This window comes from Canis aureus, chromosome 29 (genome assembly GCF_053574225.1).
Source record: "Canis aureus isolate CA01 chromosome 29, VMU_Caureus_v.1.0, whole genome shotgun sequence".
Lineage (NCBI taxonomy): Eukaryota > Metazoa > Chordata > Mammalia > Carnivora > Canidae > Canis > Canis aureus.
The window spans coordinates 21,810,514-21,823,647 of NC_135639.1; the positions used below are offsets into that span (position 1 = coordinate 21,810,514).

General features: G+C 38.7%; 1 protein-coding gene across 36 annotated transcripts in view; it reads left to right on the forward strand.

The window, feature by feature from the left end:
* LOC144301134 (uncharacterized) overlaps nt 1-13,134 on the forward strand; it is a 286,282-nt gene that overhangs the window by 81,003 nt on the left and 192,145 nt on the right. The window contains exons 1-2 of one of the 36 annotated variants that reach the window (XR_013367888.1): nt 5,036-5,119; nt 7,653-7,745. The exons of 34 other annotated variants lie outside the window; for them this stretch is intronic. The gene's annotated coding sequence lies outside the window, so the exon portion shown is untranslated. Of the gene's footprint in view, nt 1-5,035; nt 5,120-7,652; nt 7,746-13,134 lie in introns of those variants that run through there. One more of the 36 variants, XR_013367896.1, reaches the window with a different exon arrangement.

The window sequence follows — 13,134 nt, forward strand, 5'->3', positions numbered from 1 at the left end:
TCTTCCTGTGTGCAGGAATATTTGAAATTAAAACTCTCCTTAATTTTACATTAGTTTCTTTTTATCTAATAAGTAAATCATATATGCATCCATGTATAAATATGTCTTTATGTATCATTAATTGCATATCTATTTTTGAAAACTGTGTTATGTTATCCTATTGTGATAAATGTATTCAGTCTATGTGTGCATCCATTCATTCATTTATCCATTTATTTCTTATGAACAAAGTGATGGCTAGAATAATTTTCATCAAACTAAAATACTAATATTTTTCTTCTGGTGAGGAAAAGCTGTTTCACATGATTTCTTTTGTGTTCTGTTTTATTTTGTACTCTTCCATATAGTTTAAAATTTCATAGTGAAGATGTTCACTTTCTTAAAGATGTAATAATTTTTTTAAAAGACAAGGTTTTTTTCCCCAAAGATAAAGTTTAACTAATAAAGTATCCTTATCATGTCTTCTATGTGAGTTTCCACAGTACAAAATCTAACCAAATCATTTCCTGCTTTAGCTGTGTTATCTCAGGGTTACTATAAGTTCTTGTTTCCTAAGAACAGTATTCATTTAAGTATCTTGTCCCAGTAAAATTATTAAGAGCACCTGCTCCTCTCTAAAGTGTCCCTGTTTACAAGATAAATGCATAGTCACTGAGGCAGGCTGGGTCTAATGAACAGTTTTAGGGCGTAGTATATTTATATGACCCTTATAATCATCACCTGTGGAAAACAGAGGACAGACGCCAAATGAGGCAGAAACCAAGTGGGCCCAACAACAGCCTTGGCTGATCCCATAGGGAGCTCTGGATCTAGATGGCCCTTCACAGCTGTCCAAGTTGGGCTGAGATGCACTAATCAGTCACTGGATATGGGCCACCTTGAAAGGAGCATGACTTGGTGGGGCAGCTGTCTCCCACTCAGGGAATCCTGAAGGTTCCTTCTGCTGAGAGCTCTCATAGCAGGTGGGCGACAAGATCTTCATTAAAGGGTAGGTCTGGGTGGCATTTTTGGCATTGTTGTGTTCTCACTGCAGTATAGTTTCATGAGGTCCAAGTACTTCTCTGGAGACCCAACTAGTTGACCCCGTTCACCACTGTGGACAGAGAAAGTGCCTCTAAGAGTAGCTATCTAGTAACGTGAGCAGGGATCCCAGCAGAGCCAAGCTGGAGTGAGGTACTTCCCCTAATGGTTCTAAGGATATGTGTGGTCATAGTGGTTAATAAAAGTCACTTAAGTTGCATTAGGCTCTTTTGTTATTACTTCCCCTATAATCATGCCTTGTAACTGAACATAAAGGGCAAGGACTTTCTCTGAAGTCTTTCTAGCTGAAAACTTTCTCTGCTAAAGAAAACAGCGAATGTCCCAACTCCTCATTTCTTCCTCTGGGGAAGTTAGTGTTTTGTTAAACACATGTGCACACTCAACACACACTCAGGAAACCAATACTATCACCCACACACCAACATCAATATGAAAAAGTGGATTGTTGTTACCCAGGTCATCTTTGGGGGTCAGGCCCAAGACGGTGATTTCTGTCCTTTTCAAATTCACATTTTCCTGACTGAGATTTTTTTTTTTATTAATTTCAAGAAGAGAGATCTCAGATTATGGGAAGATCCTATCTCAGAACTTTTACTGAAAGATGTGTCTGGATTTTGCTTTTCTTTGTGTATGTTCTACCTTTTTGTTGTCGCTGTTCTCACTCTGAATTTACTCGTTTGTTAATAATAACCAATAACCAAGTAAGAATCCTATACTCAAAGGGGCTAAGTAACTCTCCCAGAGGTTATTCAGCCTGAGATGGAGCACGGGTTCAAGGCAGGACTGTCTGGCTCCAGAGCTCATCCCCTACACCATTAGGATACACTGTGTTCCCTAATGAAAGGGTCACAAATTTAAAACAGCAATCTTGCCAAGTGGACCTTCTGCCTCCCTATCCTGTCTCAGTGACACTTGGAAAATAGCTGAATCAGTTTTAAGGGCTGATTGAAATGTGAATGCTCTAGAGGAGGCTTTTGAAGGACCCAAGTTCATTCTGGGTCGTGGCAATGCGTAGGTCACCCAACTCAAAATAATTGATGTAGTGGTAATAATCAGTTCCTTTTAGAGGGGATTGTGCAGTGTTTAAAATAGGGCTCACGGAAAAATGTGTTATTTAGCAAAGCATCATTACAGCTTGAGAGGAAAATGACCCATCATTTGTCTTTAATTTCAGTTTTCCCCCCAGCTCTGGTCCCTAATTTGGACCCAGGGTCTCCTCATTAATTGTATAAATGGGATTAATGACTTCATACCAGCAGAGAACATAAAGTACTTAAGAATTTCAGCCATATGACACATTATTGTAGTAGCAAATGGTGAAGTATTTAGCATTTATATAGAACTTTATTTGCAGTGTGCCTATTCTGATCGCATATTCACACACACATTATAACCCTAATGATCACTTTGTGCTTTTCTATTTGTTATGCTTGTATGTATTTGCAGAATTTAAAATTTGTAATATTAAGTAAAATTAATGCTCATGAAAGCCTGCAGCTGCCTGCCTGTGTGGCTTGGGTCTCATTTATTCATAAAGCCTCGGCCTCCCCCGCTGAGGATGCTAAACCTCTTGGGCTGTTTGGCATCCGGGGACTCTGGATCAGTCATCTTCTCTTGATGGAGATTTGAATGATGCCCTAGGGTTATTTGATTCCCTGAGCAGCCTCTCTTTAGGGCAGCTTTTCCACCAAGAGTTTCCGTTCTGGCTGCAAGTTCTACATTCTTCAATCCTTTTAAATAGGCTTAGATCTTTCTGGATGTGTGAGAGTTCTAGTTGACCAATTTCCGGCTGACAACTATCTAGGTAAATGCAAAGTAGATTATAATGTGTTTCCACATCTTTCTAGCGGAGGCTACTTATGACTGTCTCTAGGTTGATAGTGTTTCAGAATATTAACAATGATAACAATACTAAGAATAATACATGTGACTCAAGCACTTGGAGTGAGTACTCTGTATAGTCTTGTTTATGCCTCAGAAAGTCTTGTGAGTTCATTACTAGTATTATTCCTATTTTAAGAAGAAGGAAGCTGGAACTTGGAGAGTCAGGGTGACTTGCCTGTAGTCCCAAATCTAGGATGTCTTGTCCTACAGTTCAAATACAGATAGGATGGATTCCCAAACAACTAGGATCCTTAAATCCACTTTGAATCATGTGAGTCTCACAATCGGGGAGAGGGTTTCATGCCAGTCACTGAAAACAACGGTGTCATCTATGAGCTGCTTTGTGCACTCAAATTGCTCTTTTGCTCACGATTAAAAGTTAAGGAATTACCTTTAGCAATATGTTCCTCCCTGACTTCTCATTTCTCCCCCTTCATCAATGTCTTTTCCTTTTGAGAAATATTACCACTTTGTCAGCAATGTGACTTTCTGGTTCTGTTTAAAATTTAGAATTTATGGGATCCCTGGGTGGCTCAGCGGTTTAGGGCCTGCCTTTAGCTCAGGGTGTGATCCTGGAGTCCCAGGATAGAGTCCCACATCAGACTCCCTGTGAGGAGCCTGCTTCTCCCTCTGCCTCTCTCATGAATACGTAAATAAAATCTTTTAAAAAATTAGAATTTATAATTCAGTTTTTTTCTACCTCATATTTTAATAAGATTTAAGTGTCTATGTTGCTATGTAATGACATATTCGTGATAATGAGGAAATACATGGCAAGTGGTGTCCTGTTTCTCTACAAAGAAGGTGAATTTCACCGAGGCTTGGGAATTGTAACCTCTTGCTTATTTGTTCCTTCCTCCACCCATTCACATTTGGCTGCTCTAGCCTCCCCAAATCCCTGTCTCTTATAGGACTGTGATCTGGGAGAGAGATTCATACTTGGTGAGGCAAATTGAAGAGGTACTTCCGCACTCACTGTGGCAGGTATTCACCTGGCTTTTGGAGGCAGAGTGGCAGCTGATGGGGTGATTCCCAAATTCTTCATACTGCTGAGGGAGTACATTCCTGTCATGGTGTCAGCTCCTCTTCGGACAGAATTAACTCTTTCCTTGTTCAATGCCAGTAAGAGAAGACCAGGGAGTTAGTTCTTCCTGAGGAAGGAGGGAGGACCCCTTTTTGAGCACCTCCTGTATGCTAGGTACTTTTAGATTTATCTCATGGAAAACCTATTATGTTCTCTCTTGTTTGGAGTTGGGGGCTGAAACACTGCTTTTTGAGGCAGACAGATGGAAAAAAAAAAAAAAACTTAGAAGCTCAGTTTACAAGAGCTTGCCATTCTTGGCCTTGTCGTGGCCATCATTGCCACAGGGAGGTTTTAGACCAAAGCTTTCCTGAACATCTCCACTCCAGAATGCTTCCACACACACAGCGGGGAGCTGTTAGCTCTGCAATAAAATACTGTCCCCGCCTTTCTCCCAAACGATTTGGGAGAAATCCTAAATTCTCAGCATTGACTTGAAGCCTTCTTTAAAAAATCTCTCACTGTCCCCTTTGATCATCCTTTGAGGTGAGAGTATCACACAGTTCTGAGTTCTTTTTACTAGCACCTCCCCCTGCCCACCAACCCCATGCCTACACTCAAAAGAGAACAGAACATGGCCGAGGAGTGTCCTCAGTCTGGGGTCTTATGTCACAAGACCATTTTATAGTCCCCACCTCTGTAAATGCCACTTGGGGAAGCCTGTGTCACTTTTACAGGTGCTGCAGCTCGGGGCCTCAGACCACTACCGTTTGTAACATCATATCAGGTTGAATAAATTTCTCTCTGACAGGTTTAAAGTCTGTTGAGACCCAGGGAAAGATCATCCCGAAGGGCCTTAAGATTAACTGGTCTGCCTGTCCTCAATCAGAAATGTGTAAAAAATGTCACTGAGTGAAAAGTGTCAGCATGTTGGATCTCATAAATCTGTCAGCAACCTAGCTCTTCACATACATGACATTAAGCAAATCATTTTTCCTCTAATTTTAATTTGAATTATGTACTCTGAATTAGAGGTACATTAACTGCTTCCTAGCTGGTAGCCATGCTTTTAGAAGACTTGGGTGTGTTTTATTTTAATTATAGCCTGCTTCTGATTGAGTGGTTGGAGTGACAAGTGACCAAACATCAGGTTAAGAAAATAATCCATAATAGGTAAGTGCAAACCACTTTTGTTTACGCCCAATGAGATATAATTGGTGATATTGGCAACACCATGAATTGCATTGATTTTCTTATCCAGCTGAAAACCTTGATGACACTTTTATTTTCACCTGTACTATTCCTCTTTTTAAAAATGAAACTATTTGTAGAATGAAAAAACAATACTAGTCATAAGTTCCATGCATGTATCTGTATTGTTTCCCTGAAGGAAATGCATTTGGATATAAGTTATCTGCAAAAGCATCAAAATAGATACATGATTTAAAGATTGTGGACTCGCCCAGCCTGTTATGCAGGTTGTACATCACACAAGGGCCCCCAGCCAAGGAGAAAAATAGTGTTGGGAATCTTGCCCATGCTCCACTTGCCAACTCAGCCACCCAGAGGAAGGGGCTTCTTTTTTTAATTTATACAAAAACACTGTCGAACAAACAGAAGTTTACTACTGTGTGCCAGGAAAAGATAGAAGCTCTATAGACTGTATTATATTTAATGTCTTAGAGTAGGGAAGAGGCGAATGAATGGCTCTTAAATTTCAGGAAAAAGATCTGGATGTTTATTTTTTGATGCCCATAATTACTATCACTCCTTTAAAAATTGTAACCCTACTAACATCAGTAGCCAGTCCACGTGCATGTTAAATTTGTGCCTGCAGCCACGTGCATGTTAAATTTGACGTGATCTGAGGTTTTAATCTGTACCCCTTGCTTACGAACCTCCCTTGTGATCTGGTTCTCTCAGTTACAGGTGATCTGGTACTCCAGTTATAGGTGGAGTAGCCCAGCAAGACTGTGATTCTTGGATAGCCTGTTTGGACTGGCAGTGAGATTTCAGATGACCTTTGCTCTGGCCTCGTACACCCTTAGGATGTGGCTTCTTAATTGGACCCTTGAGCTCCATCTGGTCATACCCAACCTTACCATTTTATCTTTCTTTCTATAACAGATATTGAGAATGTATGTAAGTCAGACACTGTGTCTAATTCTTCTGCACCAATTCATTTAATCTTCAAAAAGACTCTATATAGTAGCTTATATTATCTTTATTTTACAGAGAGTAAATTTTTGGAAAGGTAAAATATAATATCCAAGATAACCCAGAAACTAGGAGGTTTAGATGGGATTTAAACTCAGGCTCCAGAGCCTGGACTCTGATGCACCACACTACACTGGTCAGGGCCAATATGCCAGTTGAGAGCATCTGACACTGCCTCTCCCATGTATGAGGACAGCCTGCTTATTTGTCCAGTTGCTACATGTATAAAGTTACCTCCCCACTGACACTTAACATTTCTTTATGGACCTATTTCTCTACAAATCAAGTACCTGGTCTGATGGGATCTATGCTATACGTCAGCTTTCATCACCATCAAAGGAAAACTGTCACTATGATGTATATGTGTGTGTATGCTTATGGGTGCATTTTCTGCTCAGCTTCAAGTCATTCTTTTCCTAGGAGGAGGAGGCTAACTATCAATGCTTGGCTGCCCCCAAAGCCTGGTTTAATTCTGAAGCAATTAGCACTTTTACAAGTACGTGTGATTACATGGCTCATTGATTTCTTCTGATGATTAATTTCCTTAAGTAATTTAGTAATGATGACAATGATAATAGGTTTGTATTACCAAAAATAATATTAATGTGTTGTTATCACACAATATATAACATATATAATAATATAAAATAATATAATTGATATTTATAATAGAATAATATAAATTATACTATTAGTGTAATGCATAATATATTATTAATGTTATATAATATACTATTATGTACTATAATTATATTATTATACTAAATGATAGTATACATAATAACATATAATATATAATTATATAATGTATAATTATATATTTATAATTTTATGTTGATAATTTTATATATATAACTTATGTGATTTACATATCATATATATATCTATATAATTAGTATTTAACTCTGCCAAAAACATTTAAATTTCTGCTCCCATTTCAATGGTGCTCTGGTCAAAAACCTGGCATTTATCACTTCCATCATAAAATGTCAGTCCTTTTAAGCCATATCCATTGAAGGAAGATGTTAATAACACGGTTTTAATCACTAGTGCATGAATTAAAACAAAAATAAAAACCAAGCAACTTTCTTCACCTTCCCCAGCCTTCTCATCTTTTCAACCAGGTGGTCTGAAAACTACTCAGGCCACTCTGGACTATGGTGGTCAAGATGGATAAGGAGAGAAAACCAAGGATGGCTCTAGATTACATACTGAAAACAAAATGATGGTCTGCCCCTGGCCCTTTTAAGTCAATTTCTGTGACCGAAATGAAGCCATCAGGGTTACGTGTATCCCTTGTATCTCAACACACACATACACACACGCACACACACACGCACACATACACTATATATATGTATATGATCCAGTTATCTCTTGCTGCTACTTGAGAATTTAGTAGCTTAATGTGACAACCACTTTACTATAGCCCACACTTTTGTGGACCAAAAATTCAAGCACAGTTTGACTGAGTGATCTTCTATTCCAGGTGACGTTGGTGAAAGTCTCTTCTGGTATACAACTGGCAGTTGGTCTGGTCTAGAATATCCATAATGGCTTAACTCGCATGTCTGTCACCTTGGTAAGTGTGGCTAGAGGGCTGGGCTTGGTGGTACTGCAGACAGAAGAGCGTATATGTGGACTTTCTAGAATGGTTGTGTCAGGAGAGTTAGAATTATATAGCATCTCAGAGTTCCAAGAGTGAGTTTGTTAGTGGACAAGGAAGACCTATGGTTCAGGAAGACACCTACGCATTGAAGTCACATCGTGTCACTTCTATCATACTCAATTGGTGGAAGCAGTTACAAATTCATCACTTAGCACAGCACCCTCCAGTTCACATCTAATACAATCGCATCACTGTGCTTAGTAAATGTAACTGGTAATACTATGTTTATATGTAATGGCTAAAGATCTTTGTCCAAGACACCCAGGTATCTCCCATCTTTCAGTTAGCTCCATATGAGCCTTTTTGATTTTTTCTTATCTGATTTCCCCAGGCATTTCCTGAAAGTCAGGGCCTGCCTTGTAGGCAGATGTCCTCAGTGAGTCAGGCTGAGCACAGGAGATTGTGATTGCACTAGATTGGTGCCTGGATCAGCCAAAGCTGATCATTGGCCAACTTAGAAAGCCTGTCCCCACAGAGGTATAGCCTGGCTGATCTCTGCCAAGACACGGCCCGTCTTGTTTGCTTCAAACAGCATCTTATTCATAATTGATCAGATCCAAGGACATCTCCATCATCTACCATCCTAATTTAATGAAATATATTGTTAACTAAGATAGGTGCTAGAAATGGCTATTGATTCCAACTTGTATCTGGGAAGAAACTAATATCCTCCAAACAGGGATTTCACTGACAAAATAAGATGAACAACCAAGCATTTCTTTTCCTGCTTCATCCAAAGCATGGTGTCAGAACTGTTTAAAGCAACCAGACATTGACAACTTCAGCACCAGCAAATCAAGAAAATATTTCTTGTAAAACTTCTGGAAAGAGGGAAGTGAACATAGAGCAAGCCCTGTGGCTCCCAGTTGGAACCAACATCCTCCTACCATTGGCCAACTTAATGTGTTGCGGAGCAAGAAAAGAGAGGGGCAGAGTTTATCTAATTGCAGTTCAACTGGCATTAGTAAAACCACTTGACAGAACTGCAGAGAAGTAAAATGTTATAGCTTCAGTGGGTGCCTTAGCCAAGACACCCCGAGTATTATTCTATGGCTGTGTAACAAATCACCACAAATGTAGCAGCTTAAAACAATGCTCATGCTTCTGAAAGTCAGAAATTCAGACACGGTGTAACTGAGTTCCGGGCTCAGGGGTTCACAGGCTGAATTCAACGCTGCATTCCCATCTGGAGGCACTTTTAATTTACACCGGTTGTTGGCAGAAATCAGTTCTTTGCAGCTGTAGAACTGAGGTCATGTCTCCTTGTTGGCTTGCCAGCAGGGAACCACTTAGCTCCTAGAGGCCCCCCAGATTCCTGATGCACAGCTCTCTCCATCTTCAAAAACAGCAAGAGAATTTCTCAGGTTAAATCCCTCTCCCATTTTTTAAATGGTTTTTCTTTTTTTTTTTTTTAATTTTTGGTTTCTGACCTCTAGACTCAGATTTAAGGCGCTCATGTGATTTGTCTGGCTCACTTAGATAATCTCCCTATCTTAAGGCCAACGGATGGAGGGCTATATGACATCCATCAAAAGCCCTTTATGTCTTTACCAACCTTCGTGTCCGACTGGATTTCTGGGACCTGTGTGTGCACGAGGTGTCAGGAATATTAGAATTATGCCTGCCTCTCCAGGGGTAAAGATTATATGAATGCCAGGGTTGGAAGGGCTCTTACGTTCGTTATCTCGGCTGGGTGAAGAACTCTTGCAGAACTATCAGCTGCGGAGTTTTGATGAGTATTGCCAGTAACTACTATTTCAGAAATTAAAGAAATGCTTCCCATTCACTTGAGTGATAATGAAACACTTTGTATATTGAATATGGGATGTAGCCATCCTTTGAACCAAATGAAGGCACGAGAATTTCCATCAAAGCCATAATTACTCTGTGGACCAGACTGTAAGCAACGTCGGAATTCAATGAACTAATAATAACACCAGTTATAATAAATAACTAGGTAATGACATATTTTACTTCCACACTTCCATTATCTTATTAGGTCTTCCTTCAAAAAGAAAAATACATATTTAGGCAGCATGGAGTAGTTTATGGTTTCTAACCTTGTGGTCCAGGAGTCAATGCTAATAGATGCCTCAGTGTCAGTGAGGGAAAAGGTGAATGTTAAAAATACAAATCTGTGAGCTATAATCCCAGAATCCAGGAATGAGATCTCTGTGGGTCTGGTTTACAAACCTGCATTTTAAACAAGCTTCAACAGTGATTTGTTTGCTTTGAGAATGGCCAATTCTTCTTTCTCTGTGATAAGAGCTAAATCAGGGTAATTTGTGAATTCTTTCTCTGCCCATTTACTCCCACAACCATGGGGGGTATGGAATGGTATGTTTTTGGTAAAGTTTGTAAAGTTGCAAAGAACAAACTAGGGATGCTTGGTTTGATTCCTTTTATTCTCCTTGGGGGGATCTGCCAGTGGAGAGGAGGTAACCTCTGCTGTTCTCCTTGGGCACCCTTCTTCTCTGTGCCCTGGAGAACACATGGGGGCTGCCCTGGTCCAAAGTGACTGGATTATAAATCAGTTGATCCTGCTATTTCTGAAGTTATTTATAATAACCGTAAATAAATAAAGCACCTACTTTATTTGCTACTGATAACCTTATTTTTCCTCCAGAAAGAGGGTAAAGTAGAATCTTTTCCTATAAATCATAAACTGTTTCTTTTGCCAAGTCTCCCTCCCCAGCCTAGTGTCCTCACAATTATTTCTTTTTTGTTTGTATTCTAGTATAGGATTTGTTTTATACTAGAGATGATTTTTCATTTCATTAGATCTTATCTTACATCAGAATTTTCTTCAATTACTTATGTGAAAATAAGAAACCCTCAGAGCAGCCCAGCTGACTCTACCACAGTGACACAGCCAGAAGTTCTTCCCTGAGCACATATGGGATCTTACTCTTCCTTTGACCCATCACTCCTTCCACTCACCTCCTAGAACATGCTACATGCATGCAAATTTTTAGGAAATTTTGTTATGAAATAATAAATTATGAGTTTCTTAAGGGCAAGCAACATGTTATCTTGTTTCCCTTTAATCTTTTGAGAATCTATCATAATGCCAGGGAAAGAGTAGTTATATGACATATATTTAGTATGAAATTCCTTACAATCTCTTACTAATATTTGTAATCATGCAAACACATTCTAATCATGCAAATAATACACACAGTTGTAGAAATACAGAAACCTGAAAATAAGAAACAAACAATATGGGTTTTGCTATTGTATTTTAATACATTTAAAAATAAGTTGGATAAATACAATTTTATAGTTAAATAAGACTTATAATCATTTCCCAATGTTATCATAAAAAGTTAAAACATTTTGAATTATATTCCAATGGGTTTACTACTGAATATTCTATCACTTCCAATTTGACCATAGACTACACTGAACATCTTTATGTATAAAGGCTTTCTGAAACAGAGAGAAAAACATTTCCTTAGTATTTACTCCTTGAGTTACTGAGTTAAAATTGCTACTAATTATATAATCATTTTTATAAACTGTTTTACACAATATTAGCAGCAACTTCCTTTTCTTCCTCTTTGATGAGGGTTTCATCAAATTAGAGTATGCATATCCATAAACAATCTTTGTAAGAATATAAAATGATATAAATCTTTGAAAATTTGTAGAACAGTTTTTTAAAGCTTTTCTCTACAGTTTTATGAAGTGTGTGCGCTATACAAAGGTTTCTGGGGAAGGAGTTAGTAGGGGTGAAAATTGTGTTGCACTAACCATGCCACTCAATTTGGGCTGTCTCTGCTCCATGCCGTTCCTTTTTCTAATTTGTGCAGGGGTGTCCTGCCAAAAACCATTGCCCATCTGCAGGTGGTACTTTTTCTAAATACCACAAAAACTTAGAGGGCAGAGGGGCCCTGGGCCGACTCTAATATTCCCAACAACTTCCGTTCTGATGAGAGAAAAAGTTTGGGGATATTTCACAAATATATTTTAGCTGAGTCAAATACTTTTGTTTGGTGCCTGTTCAAGCAATAACCAGGCAGCAAGCCACTTGTGGCTTCATTACTAAATCATATTAAAACAAGGCAATTTAATTGCAATTAGTGTTAGAATAATTTATTCATAAAATGCCAATATATATATTTATTTTCTATAATCCATTACTTTCAGCCTGGTACTATGTGTGCTCCATTAAATTATAAAGTACAAGGTCATTAACCTACAATTCTGCTTGTAATCATGTTTTTACATTGCGTTCTGTTTTGCTCCTCAGTTAGGATTAAATTGTTAGCCCTTTTAGGTCATTTATCTTTAGCTATTTAATTTCTCTGTGATCATCTAAAGGCTCTTATTATTGCTAATTAAACAGGTGTGATTGACTCAGAAAACTGTTGGCTCTCTTTGAATATCTGATTGGATCCCAAATCAAGTCAGTCTTCTTCAGGTTTCATCGTTCCTCATAACTGAATTCCCTCGTTAGTAATTCTGAAATTGTAATACATGTCTGCATGTTCTGGATTATTAAAGTTTCGGAGGACTTTACACAGAGCACTGGGCACGTGAAAAAGTACACATAAGCAGGCACTCTTTTATTTATTTATATTTTCTGTGTCCAGCCTAAGCCTTTGGTTTTCCAGGGATGGTCAGCTGGGCATACAGATAATGAATTTGGAATTGTGACATGAGGTTTCCCAGGCAAGCAGCTTCACATGGGGAAAAACTCACATTCCACAGAATGCATTTACCCCTACTCAAAGCCAGCTTTCTAAATAGCTCTTTAACAAACTTGTTTGAGAAAGAATAGATGGTTCAATCCAAACCCATTCATGCTATTGGCAGATTAACTGCTTGTTGGTAGGAATAGGAGATAAATCCAATTTGCTAAGTTCCTCCTGCCAAAGTAGCAAGGAATGTTGAGAACCATGATCCCATGGTTCAGAACCATGGGCCCAGGCAAATTTCTCAACTCTTCAAGAGAGGTACTGCTACAACAACCATTCTCTATGGAAGGACAAGCTGGGACCTAGAGAAAAAGTTACTTGTCCAAGTTAGCTGATGTAGAATTCAAATCCAGTTTTCCAGGATTCTAAGGTTCAATATAATACACAACATTATGTTTTCCCTTTAGCATTACCATATACAGAACTAGCAATATTCCAAGAACTAGTTATACTGTTTGAGAATTAACCACATTTGGCCATTTTCTTTTCCATTCTATCCCACATTCTTGCTATCATCTACTAGGGGTGAGATTTCCTGAGAAGCCAGGAAATAAAATGTAAGGCAGCCTGTGTTGTATATTGTGAAGTGTCACTGAGGTTTG